A 10,332-nucleotide genomic window follows, 5' to 3' on the forward strand; every position below is an offset into this window, starting at 1 on the left:
TTTAATTCTTTTGTATTTTAAAAACACATTTAATAGTATAATAATTAAAATATATGTTAATAAGATTAAAATTATATTATCATTAAAAAATTTGAATAGGAAATTAATATTGTATAAATATTATAAATGACACAAATATATATGAATGAAAATAGATAAAAATAACTGAATAATGATTTCATACGTACTTGAATTTAGTTTGTGATGTATATCTATTAGATTACTTTTTTGAAAAAAAATATTTAGAATATTCTAAAATAATGTTATTGTGCTCTGAAAAGAAAATAGTGCAACGCTCTTTAAATGCTATAAACTATAAATCTTAATTTTTGAATTCTAAATCGTAAACTTTCAATCCTAAGTTTTAAACCCTAAATCTTAGTAAAGTTTAAACTCCTAAATTTAAAGCATTAATATAAAATATAATAATAAAAAACTAAAATTTATTTAATTGAAAAAAAATATAACATTCCTTAATTACTTAATAAAAAAATATTTAAGAATCATCTTTAAAATTATAATGTTAGTCTAATTTGATGAAAATCCAATAACAATGTATTTTACATTAAAAGTAATATACTTATATATATGAATTTGAGAGAAATATTATCATTTTTTTTTAAAAGAGAGACATTATCAATTTAAAATTATCAAAATTAACTAACTATTTATTTATGTACTATTTGTACAAAAATAAAAAAAATTACAATATAGTAACTAAAATCTGATCATCACCGTATATAAATTTTGAATTGTAGGTAAAACTACTTTTATATAAATTGAAATTGTGAAAATATATAAAATAACAAAAATACCTTGTTTGAATTATTTTTATTAAGTAGGTTATATTAAAAATTAATTACTAAAGTGTATTTTTTGTGTGTCTTGATTAGACTTTTATTTATAGAATTTAACAGATAATTATACAATAAAATAAATTATAAAATTTAACATCATTCACACAAGAGTATAATATATAAATTCAGTAAATGTGTCCCCACTAAAAAAATTTTGATCCATTAATACCTTATAAAAGAGAAAAATATTAGATAATATTAATTTAAAAATTAGACAAAAAAAAAATATTAACTCCTAAAATTTTTTATACAGTATTTTTTTTAACCATTTTAAAAAAACTACATATCAAATGGTCTCTTAAATTCACGGTGACTTTTCATTTTAACACTTATTTGTAGAGTCATTTTTAAAGTTAATATTTTTTGTCTTTTTCCTTCTTTATTAAAGGATTATATTCGTCATTTTATGAAAAACTACAAGACAAATAAATTTACCTACAATTTAATCGTACAAAGAACATTAAAATTCCATAAAAGTACTATGGCATACGTGATAATTTTCCTATAAAATATATGTCTATATATTTAACCGTAAAAATGACTATATATATTGTATTAATAAATTGATGAATTATTGCCCCTTAACCACTTGATGTTACTAGCTAGGGCGTTTAAGTTTAATTTTGTGCAGCTTTACTACTGCCAAAACATACATACACCATATATAAATTATAGCTACTAATTATATAACTATATATTGTTTTGAACTACATTAACAAAATTACAAATACATCAATTCAAAACCAATTCGTTTATACATATGTATTTTTTCCTTCTAAATTACATATAATCTGCTTCATAGACATTATTCTCATATGATCTAAAATAATATTAGTTGTATTTAGGGCTGATTGGAAACTATGTTGTGAGATACAATGGCCAGCTATTGATAGAAAATATTGACGTATTTCTTCATCTTCTAGAGGTTTCTCTAATTGCTCATTAGTTGCAAAGACTATCAGACTCCTAACAAGATCACGCTCGTGTAAATGCAAGATACCAACGCGATAAATTCGCCCCCTGAAGTCCAGAAAAGCGGGTAAATAAAATTGATAACCTGAGTAAGCTTTAGCTATATCAAAAATTAAGCTCTCATAACGAGCCAGCTGGATGTTTGTCATGATCTGGTTTGTAATATCATCCATTTTGATTAATTTATGGACGTTATCCCCCGCCGCCAAGTAAATTTCCCTAATTATTGATATAACATCATTAATATTATTTAGGGTTAAAAATTCAGGCATTAGTATACCTTTTTCTTCAAATAGATTCCTATTTTGAATAATATAATTTAACCATTTACTGTTGATTTCGAAGGGCTGCTGCTGTAGCGTGTTAAGAACATTACATAATTTATTACATTTTTCCATTGTATCAAAATAAATATTAAAACGAGAATTATTAAGAGTACTTATCAGTTTATATCTAGTATATATATCAGATATTTTTCTATTTAAATAACCCCCCTTTACATGGCTCATAGAGAATGGTATTGGTTTGACACATTTGTCAGGTTCCCACTTACTAGGTTTGTATACCATAGGTAGATACAGTTTCATTGGGAGCAATCTAATATCAAATAACAGTGAGCATAATTGTAAGTTTTTAAATAATAATATGACTCCTTCTTGTTAATTGATTTTTCGGCCTTTGTTGAAATATCCATCTTAATGAATGCAATCAATTTGCGTTCTTCCATTAATTCTAGCAAGGCTACCCCAATGGGGTAGGGATCAAGCTTCTTTTTATGAAATTCCGTTTCAGAAGCTTCTATAGCTTGTATATCCCTCATAGATACTTCTTTTCCATGAAGTCTTCTCCTCCTCAAAAGCAACCCTTGTCTTCGTACAATTGACTCTAATTGTTCTATCAAAGTTGGAATCTTTATCATTAAACTGCCTTCAGCATTGCAGTATAGCTGCCCCAATAAAAAAACTATTAATGCTTCTATAGTATAATGCCCAAATTCATCTATCAATTCCTTATCCCGGAAGTCTATTTTCTTATGATTTTTAAGATAATCCTTGGCATTTTCCCAATCGGGAAGGATCATCAATTTTAAAATGTCATAGGAGGTTTTATAAATAGAATTTTCATCAAAATCCATAGTTAATTCCTCAATTTGATCTTGAAGTTCCTCAAGTTTATGACTCCTGATTGATTCATCCTTCTCATTGAAGATTTCATTTTTCTTTTCTTCTAATAGATTAATAACTGCTTTATTATATTTTTTTACTTCTTCTTTGTTATCCAACACCCTGACATTTTTTTCAATAGCTTCATATATATCCTTATATAATTGACTTACTGAAACTGGTTCTTGTTTATTTGACAGGCCCATATCCTTAATATCTAAGGATACCCTCTTATTTATTGATGTTTCATGAATACTATAGGATCTTAGTGTGATAATATTATATAATTTGCGTTCTGTGAGCAGTTTCGAAGGGAAGATATGTTTCATAAGAGGATCTGTAAGTCAACAATAGTATAAATGACACGGATTTTATTAAGCCTACACCATAGTCCCTACCACCTACCTCGTACTATAATCTAAGGTAAGTGGTAAGGTCTGAATTAGGGATGAGAGGTCCCAGGATATCTCATCAACCGGAACATGCCACTAATCAAAGGCTGTCATTTCTCTAAAGGGTAACCATCTTCTTAGATGTTATTTTTTCCACACGTAGATACCAACATTATATACGTACTCTCTCGACTAATAACTAACAGAAGATGTTCAAGTATGTTACTCTTTATACATATGATCTAAAATAACAATTAGTTGTATTTTATTATGAATATGATAAAGAAACTAGCTGGCTAAGACGTAGTGGATTGATGAGGTAATTAAATAGAATTCACAAATAACTAAATTAAAGCATGCCTAATTTGATTCTACTTTAATTTGCCTAAATATTTCTACTTCTAAGAGCAACATACATATTGTTCATACCCTGGCCCAACACTAAGACCCAGGTCCAAACGAGAGTCTCAACCTAAAGGATTGAGCCTCACCCTATACCGACCTTCCCCCAAAGAAGTCGGCTCCTGTCACGATCTGCTCTAAAGAAGCCGGGGATGAAGATTAGCTGGCAGATAGACACTCATTCAAACGAATAACTGCCCCTAAAATCTCTCAACCCACTTCCAGGAGCCATATCTCAACCTCCCTAAGATAAAGGGACGGTTATCCACCTTAAAAGGTGGAACTACTTCAACGGTGGTTATTGGTTCACCACTATAAATACACTGACACCCCCTCAGGTATCTCTAAGTCCCAATACTCTCTAGACCTGCTTACACCCTTGCTGACTTAGGCATCGGAGTGTCTTTGCAGGTACCACCCCCATTCACTCATACTCACAAGTCGGACGGAGGCCCAGAAGCGCGATTCCCATTGAAGGCTTCCCTCCTCAGACGATTGGGTCATCCTAAGGAGTCTAGCCCATCAATCTCCGATTACCCATCGTAACATTGGCGCCGTTGCCGGGGACCCGAGAGATCAACCAGTAATGGGAGACAATTCACCCGAGAAGAGTCGCCCCTGGGAGGAGAAGATCCATTCAGTGAGGATATAATGAGGGCAAAAGTTTCAAGAAACTTTAAAAGCCCTGATATGAACCTTTATGACGGAACCACGGACCCGAAGCATCATTTAAGCAATTTCAAAAGTCGGATGTATCTGGCTGATGCTTCTGATGCAACTCACTGCAAAGCTTTCCCGACCACCCTGTCAAAAGCGGCGATGAAGTGGTTCGATAGCCTCCCTCCAAGGTCAATCACCAGCTTTGAGGACCTCTCCAGAAAATTCTTAATGAGGTTCTCCATCCAGAAGGATAAAGTAAAGCACGCACCGAGCCTCCTGGGAGTAAAACAGAAGGTCGGAGAACCTTTACGGGACTACATGGAAAGGTTCAACAAAGCGTGCTTGGAGATTCAAGACCTGCCCACTGAGGTAGTCATCATGGGACTAGTAAATGGACTTAGAGAAGGTCCCTTCTCGCAGTCCATATCAAAAAGGCACCCCACCTCCTTGAGCGATGTACAAGAAAGAGTAGAAAAGTACATCAACATGGAGGAGAATGCCAGACTACGAGAGCCGAGTTGGCGACCTGGACACCCCACTCAATAAAAGAGAAAGAAAGGGAGCCCAAGAAAAAAGAGGAAGTCGGTCTCGACAGACCGAGGAGATATCACTCTTATACTCCTCTAAAAGTTTTCATAGTGGATGTATACAGAGAAATCTGCAATACTGAAAGACTGCCACCTCCTAGACCCATCAAAAATAAAAAGGGAGGAAGCCGCAGCGATTACTGTGAGTACCATAAGATGTATGGCCACTCAACAAATGCTTGCTACGACCTCAAAAATGTGATAGAAAAGTTAGCTAGAGAAGGCCGACTTGATAGATATCTCATGGAAAGGTCGGACAATCATGGGAAAAGAAAGCGAGATGACGGGGACCGAAGAGACCCACCGCCACAAACCCCCGAGAGACACATACATATGATCTCGGGAGGATTTGCGGGAGGAGGACTCACCAAGTCATCTCGCAAGAGACACCTCAAGCGAGTTTATCAGGTCGGGAACGAAGCACCCGATCTCCCAACTATCTCATTTACAAAAGAAGATGGGCAAGGAGTAATCCCTGGACACGATGATCCAGTGGTGATAACCATGATCCTAGTAAATGCCCATCTCCACAGAACTCTAGTAAACCAAAGGAGTTCAGCAGATATCCTTTTCAAACCCGCGTTCGACAAACTAGGATTAGATGAAAAGGAGTTGAGGGCTTACCCTGATACCTTGTATGGTCTGGGCGATACGCCAATAAAACCACTGGGATTCCTGCCCCTCCATACGACTTTTGGAAAAGGGGAAAAATCTAAAACTCTGAGCTTAGACTTTATAGTCACTGATGTGGGGTCAGCATATAATGCCTTGATTGGCAGAACTACCCTAAATCGACTCGGAGCAGTGGTATCTACCCCTCACCTTTGCATGAAATTCCCGACGTATGCGGGGATAGTGACGGTACGGAGAGACCAGAAATTGGCAAGAAAATGCTACAATGAAAGCCTGAACCTGAGAGGAAAAGGCAAGGAAGTTCACACTGTAGAGCTCGGCGGTGCGAGAGCCAAAGAAGAGCTGCGGCCACAACCAGGGGGAAAAACTGAAGAAGTACAGGTCGGTGAAGAGGAAGGAAAAAATACTAACATAGGAGCCGACCTAGAGGAAAACCTGAAACAAAGATTGATAAAGCTCTTAAGAGATAATTCTGACCTCTTTGCCTGGAAAGCTTCCGGCATGCCTGGGATAGACCCCGAGCTCATGTCCCATATGCTCTCGGTATATCCGGGGTCACGACCTGTACAGCAACGAAGGCGTAAGCTGGGCCCAGAACGAGCTCAAGCGGTGGAGGAGCAGGTACAAGCACTCCTGGAAGCCGGCTTCATCAGAGAAGTTAAATATCCAACATGGCTAGCAAACATAGTGCTAGTCAAGAAGCAAAACGGCAAGTGGAGGATGTGCGTCGACTATATCGACCTGAATAAGGCATGTCCCAAGGACCTATATCCACTCCCAAGTATTGATACTCTAGTGGACTCTAGCTCGGGGTATCAATACTTGTCGTTTATGGATGCCTACTCGGGATACAATCAGATCCCGATGTACAAGTTGGATCAAGAAAAAACATCATTCATCACGCCTAGAGCAAACTACTGCTACGTGGTCATGCCATTAGGATTAAAAAATACCGGGGCCACATATCAAAGGCTGATGAATAAGGTGTTCGCTCCCCACCTCGGGAACTTAATGGAAGTCTACGTAGATGACATGCTGGTAAAAACCAAGGAAGAAACCGACCTCTTGCAAGTTTTCAACACTATAAGGTTGCATGGGATGAGGCTAAATCCTGCAAAATGTACCTTCGCGGTAGAGGCTGGGAAATTCCTGGGATTTATGCTGACGCAAAGGGGGATCGAAGCAAATCCCGACAAATGCAAAGCCATCCTAGAGATGAAAAGCCCGACTTGCTTAAGAGAGGTTCAACAATTGAATGGACGACTTGCAGCCCTCTCCAGGTTTTTGGCGGGATCAGCATTAAGATCCCTTCCACTGTTCTCTCTACTAAGAAAGGGATGTTAGTTTGAATGGACTCCAGAGTGCGAAGAAGCATTCCAAGGGTTCAAAAGGTTCTTGAGCCAACCTCCAATCCTGACCCAACCTCTCGTTGGGGAAGAGCTCGTCCTATACTTATCTGTAGCAGACAAAGCTGTAGCATCCGCACTAATACGAGAAGATGAGGTCGGGCAACATCTCGTGTACTTCACCAGCAAAGTCCTACAAGGCCCTGAACTAAGGTACCACAAACTAGAGAAGTTCGCTTACTCCTTAGTAATAGCCTCATGGAGGTTACGGCCTTACTTCCAAGCCCACACAATAAGAGTCCAAACGAACCAACCTATGAAGCAAATCCTCTAAAAGACGGATGTTGCAGGGAGAATGGTTCAGTGGGAAATAGAGCTCTCCGAGTTCGAGTTGAAGTACGAAACCCGGACGGCAATTAAAGCCCAATGCCTCACCGACTTCATAGCGGAGTACGCGGGAGACCAAGAAGAAAAGCCAACTACATGGGAACTATACGTAGATGGATCCTCAAACAAGACAAGAAGCGGTGCAGGCATAATACTGGTTAATAAAAGGGGAACACAAATAGAGGTTTCCCTCAAATTTGAATTCCCAGCTTCTAATAATCAGGCAGAATATGAAGCCCTGATTGCAGGTTTGAAGCTGGCAGAAGAGGTCGGTGCAACAAAAATGATGATATTCAGTGACTCTCAAGTGGTGACCTCCCAGATAAATGGAGAGTATCAGGCCAAAGACCCAAATATGAAGAGATACTTGGAAAAAACTCTGGAGCACCTTGGGCGCTTTGCAGAAACCGAGATCAGGCATATAACTCGGGATCTTAATAGCAGAGCAGACGCCCTCTCTAAGTTAGCAAGTACCAAACCAGGGGGGAATAATAGAAGCTTGATCCAGGAAACTCTCCAAGAACCTTCTGTGGTGAAAACAGAGGACAAACAAGATGTCCTTGAAGTGACCGAGCTAAACCTCGGATGGATGAATCCCTTGGTTGAATACCTAAAATTCGACATCCTCCCGAAAGAGAAAAAAGAGGCCAAGAAAATTCGGAGGGAAGCACAATACTACACTCTGGTGAAAAATATCCTCTATAAAAGAGGAATATCAACACCATTGTTGAAGTGCGTACCGACCTCAAGGACCACTGAAGTACTAGAGGAGGTTCATAATGGGATCTGTGGAAACCACCTCGGAGCCAGGTCGCTAGCTAGAAAAGTAATCCGAGCTGGGTACTACTGGCCAACCTTGCAGAAAGATGCCACAGAATTTGTGAAGAAGTGCCAACCATGCCAGATGCATCCAAATTTCCACGTGGCTCCCCCCGAGGAGCTCATCAGTATAACTTCTCCATGGTCCTTCGCAAAATGGGGGATGGATCTGTTAGGACCTTTTTCCCATGCCCCAGGACAAGTCAAATACTTAATTGTGGGAATAGACTACTTCACAAAGTGGATAGAAGCAGAACTATTAGCCACCATCATAGCCCAGAGAAGTCGGAGATTCCTCTACAAAAACATCATCACAAGGTATGGATACCTCATTCCATCACCACAGATAATGGAACCCAGTTCACCGACTCCATCTTCAGAAGCCTAGTAGCCAGTATGAAGATCAAACACCAGTTCACCTCGGTGGAACATCCACAAGCAAATGGACAAGTCGAGGCAGCTAACAAAGTCATAGTTGCAGGACTAAAGAAAAGGCTACAAGATGCAAAAGGAGCCTGGGCTGAGGAGCTCCTCCAAGTGCTATGGGCTTACCGGACGACGCCATAATCTGCCACAGGAGAAACACCCTTCCGACTTGTCTATGGCGTGGAAGCCATGATACCAGTAGAAATCGACAAGCAAAGTCCAAGGGTGATCTTTCATGACGAGGTCGGAAACATACAGGGGCACAAAGAGGAGCTTGAACTGCTCCCCAAAATCCGAGAGCAAGCCTAGATAAGAGAAGCAACATTGAAGCAAAGGATGACTACCAGGTACAACAAAAAAGTCATTCGAAGGAGTTTCACCCCAGACGACTTGGTCTTAATCAGAAACGACATTGGAGTCAACAAATCTGGGAAAGGAAAGCTCGCTGCTAATTGGAAGGGACTATACAGAATTAGTGAAGTCTTAGGAAAAAGGTTATTATAAGGTGACCGACTTAAACAGCACCGAGTTACCAAGGTCGTGGCATGCTTGTAATATGAAAAGGTACTATAGCTAAAGGCGAACTCTACTCCCTGATGTACTCTTTTCCCAACTTCATGATTTTTTCCCAAAAGAAAAGGGTTTTTTCTGAAGGAGGTTTTTAACGAGACATCACAGTAGAGACTAAGGGACCACAGACAGTCAAAAACCCTTAGTAGCAGTAAATTACCTTCGCAAATAAATAAAGATCTTTTACAATATCTCTTATAAATTCCTTCTCGTTTTCTTTCTTTCTACGAAACGCGCCGACTTAAGCTCGACAAAGCGTGAAAATCCCATGAACCGACCAAGATGGTTATCAGGATGAAACGACGAGGTACAAGTCGGTGTAAAGAGGTTATAAAAGTAGATCGTGAAAAACTCAGAAAACACCCGACTTATAAGTCGGAATAACCGAGAAGTAAAGAAACGCATCGCAAAAGTAACCTAAGTTATAAGAACTCAATAAATAAAAAAATTGAGTATAAGGAATACCAAAAAGAGATCAGGAAACTTATTGAAAGCACTAAGGCAAAAGGCTGTCCCAAGTTCTTAAGGAAAACTTAACTTAAAGAAAGGGACAGTCAGCTAAGGAAAAGGTTTCCCAAAAACAAGGATCAAAAAAGGTTTTTCGAAACCTAAAACAGAAAAGCATGCACAAAAAAAGACAAAGAAAGATAACCTAAACCCTTATCCAAAAAAATGGTATTTTTAAATATTTTGTTTACGGCCATAAAAGGCCAAGAAAATGTCAGCAGACCACCACCACCACATAAAAACAAATAATTTAAAAAAAAGAGGGGGACCCACAGGCCGGGTCCCCATATAGCCACAACAAATTTTTTCAGCTAGGAAGGACGTCACCACCAGAGTCAGGGAGAGTAGTCGGAGCACCACCAGAGTCAGGGAGAGTGGTCGGAGTGCCATCAGGGCCAGGAAGAGAAGTGTCCATAGGAGATGGAGTGGAAGTTCCAGGAGCCTTCGAAGAACTCGGGGCATCTTTTGGTCGGGGAGGGGACTCCATTATCCTCTACCCCCGAGTCTTTAGATCAGACTCGGTGACATAGCAGGGAGAGGAAGGAGAAATGATAGCTCCGTCGACCACAATCTTATCCGGATCCAAAGGAGAGAGATCCAGGTCGGGAGCA

This window comes from Arachis ipaensis, chromosome B08, assembly GCF_000816755.2.
Source record: "Arachis ipaensis cultivar K30076 chromosome B08, Araip1.1, whole genome shotgun sequence".
Taxonomy (NCBI): domain Eukaryota; kingdom Viridiplantae; phylum Streptophyta; class Magnoliopsida; order Fabales; family Fabaceae; genus Arachis; species Arachis ipaensis.